The sequence below is a fragment of the Nicotiana tomentosiformis genome, chromosome 7 (genome assembly GCF_000390325.3).
Source record: "Nicotiana tomentosiformis chromosome 7, ASM39032v3, whole genome shotgun sequence".
Classification (NCBI taxonomy): Eukaryota; Viridiplantae; Streptophyta; class Magnoliopsida; order Solanales; family Solanaceae; genus Nicotiana; species Nicotiana tomentosiformis.
The window spans coordinates 126,224,689-126,228,181 of NC_090818.1; positions in this window are offsets into that span (position 1 = coordinate 126,224,689).

The window sequence follows — 3,493 nt, forward strand, 5'->3', positions numbered from 1 at the left end:
TCTCCACCATTTCGAACTTTTACTTTCAGATTCTTAATCTCCAAAGCTTTTTATATCTTCTAACTTCTTCATCTGCAAATTCACGATTTTCACTGCTACCATCTTCTCAAAACATCAAATATTATCATCTTCATCTATTTTTAACTTCAAATCCATACAAAAATGGCAAAAACATCAAAGATTGTTCCTCAGAAGAAAAACGTTTCTTCATCGCGGCCGGTCGGCGACAAAACATCGGTGGAGCCACGACCTGAAGAGTGTGTTCCTGGGGGGTGTTATCACTTATGACTTCAAAACCAATAAAGCCTCGTCAATTCCTGATCGATGCCAGCCAGTGTCGAGGTACATATGCTCGATAACTGAAGGGTACCTTAAGCAGGAAAGGAAAGATTGCAACTGAAAAGGCAAAGAAGTGGTGACCCGACCCCGGGAGAAGACATTACCACCCATGTGGAACCTTTCACGCTAGGCCCCCTTGACCCGGTCGTCATTGATTTTTACCGTCAGTACCAAATAACCCTAGGCCAAATCCATCCTTCTTTTTGGCGAATTATTATTCTGCTATGATTCTTCGTAAGCAAAGTCGAGGGGATGCCTTTCACCCTCGACCACCTCATCAGGTTATACAGCCCCCGCCTCTATCGAGGCGAGTTAATAAAACTCTAACGCCGGGCCACCAAAGTGTTGTTCTCGAGCATAGATGAGGACAAGGAACGAGGCTGGATGGGCCGTTTCGTTCGAGTGAGGACTTCCGACCTTATCCCGGCTGAGAAGATGCCATTTCTTTAGAAATGGAATATGAATCATAAGTATAATCCCATTATTAGTTCTTATTTATTGTTTTGCCCCTTTGCTTCTTCTTATCGATATCCTTTTTCGTGATGTAGCAGTCGCTTGGATGCCGAGTGCAATTCCTAACCTCAAGAGCTGGGTTCGGGACCTGGCCCCAACCTCTACGTACGCTGAGCGCTCATGGCGCGATTTATCAAAGGGACGATGAGAGGCCAAAACTCATGGTAAGCCTTTTTTCCATGTCTTTGATGATTCGATCAAAATGTCTTCTTATACTTAACCAATTTTCTTGCGTGTAGGCCTGTGCAAAGATGCGGTCATGAGGCCCCCGTCTGGTGAGGAAGAGACTTTGGTCCCGATTCCGAAACCGGCTAAGGACAACAAGAGAAAAAGGGTCTTGGCTTCCAAGGACCCAGAACTTAAGACAAGGACGGCTCGTAAGCCGGGGAAGAACAACATCCTTCTGACCGAAGAATCTGTTCGGCGTGTAAGGGATGAAGACGAAGAAGAAGAAAATGACGGCTCCATACTGATGGCCGGAGTGAAGAAAACCACCGATGCCCCAAAGATAGTTGGATCGATAGTGGTTGATGAGGCTCCGCCTCGAACTGAGGGGGTATCGGAGAAGGACTCGGGCAAAGTCCCCGAGTCATTGAAGATCGAGCATGCCTCCCACCGAAGTGAACAAACGGTGGGTATATCTGAAAGGACCGGACCTAAAGCTCTTCGAACTGAGGAGAGCGCCCCAAGTGACTCACTTGGGGCAATAGTAATCGGAGACTCACCCACTCTCCCTGCTTTTTCTGAAGGGGCAATTCGGGAAGCCCGAGCATTGGGGACCCTCGAAGTAGACGAAGCTCGTGAGGGAGAGGACCCCTTCCGTGATTTGTTTATAGGTATCGAGGATGCTGCCGGCCCGAGTGACGCATCGGATCTTTTCTTCGAGGCTCAACGAGCCCTGAATCGGGTAAGTCTCGATTCCCTTTGTTGATGTCATATTCTTCTATTTTTTGCCTAACTTTTCCTCTTTTTCATATAGGATTTAGCTCTTCATCAGGAGGTATTTTCCAAGTCTCAGGAAGAGTTGAGCCGATGTGAGGCTGACTTTCGAGGGCTTTCGGAGGAGAGAAATAGCCTCAAATTTATTAGTAGGCAGAAAGAGGAAGAGATCAAAGATCTTCGAGCTGAGTTGGCCAAGGCTCGCCAAGATCAGACAGCCCTGATCGAGCAGATAATGAAAGTCTTAAAAGCTCATGGGCTTGATTCGGGAATGGTGGCTAATATTTCAATCTCATAGCTGCAGCAGAAGATCGAGAGGATCGAGCAGTTCCGTGAGGAGGTCGACATGATAAAGGCGGAGTCCTTGGGATGGAAAGAAGGTATGGACCGCTTTGCTGCAGAAAAAGAGACTGCTCGAGCCCAATTATCATCGGTCGAAAGTCAACTTCAAGGCATGAAGGAGAAGAGCTCGGCTCAAGCAAGGAAAATAGAGGAGCTCGAGGCTCGGTTGGCTTCCGAACTTGCCAAGGCCAAATCTGAAGCCGAAAATGCAAAGGCCGAGGCGGATGCTATCAGTGTCCGTCTATCGGGCCGATGCTGAAGCCGCTCAAGTACAAGCGAGAGAGGCATCCGAGACCGCTCAAACTAGAGCATATTGGATTGCTGAACTTGCCAAATGCCAATCTCGGAGGGAAACCCTCTAGGAGATTCATGCTCGAGGTTTCGATCTTACTAACGAGATAGCAAAGGCTAGATAGCATGAAGCCGAAGCTAGAGCGTTGGCCACTTCCGATGATGATGATGATAATGGCAGCAAGAGCGGATCCGAGAATGGTGAGGACCTCGATGTAGAAGAAGCTGCCCCCGGAGGAGATCATGAACCTTAGGATTTTTCACTTTTGATATTTTGTATAGGATCCTGATCGGACCTTGTAAATATTCGTATATATAAATATCTCTTTCTTTTTCGACTTGTCTTTATTTCTTTTATGCCTTGTGAAAGTTTTGTTCATAAGTTCGAGGCTTAGGCATTTTGATCGAAACCGAACTAGTGTAGTTTTTATAATCGAGTGAGTACTTGCTCGAACTCCGAATAGGGTGACCCTTAGGTTTTAATTGAGTGAGGATGATTTCTTCAAATTCAAAAATAAACTTTCCCTTTAGGCTCTTAAATTAGACCGATACGGCCATAGCAAAAAGAATGGCTTTCTCCTCTTTTTTGGATTGATAAGTTTATCATTTAATCATATAAATTCTGTTGTGCCTTAACACGAAATAAAGAATTTGCTCGAAAGTTCGAACGGTTCTGTACCCATTAGGATTTTAAAGGGTCGATATTATCGAGACCCTTTGTTTTGCAGTGCCTTAGCATAAAATAAAGAATTTGTTCGAGAGTTCGAATGCCTTTGTATCCATTAGGGTTTTCGAGGGTCAATATTATCGAGACCCTTAGAAATTTAGCCGAGGATAGCCTTTTTTAACCGATTTATGAATATATTCGAATGCCTGTTTAATAACGGAAATCGGACGTCTCTGAACCGTGTTGATTTGGCTGTAGCCTTTAACTTGGGATTCGCCTTTTGGGCTTATTCCCCTGTTATGCTTCGAACTTGTTCGAAGTATCAGTCCCCGAATGTGGTGGCCGTGGCTTATAAAATAGAGAATTGCCTTTTAAAGGTCTTACAATATTGAGGTTTAGTAA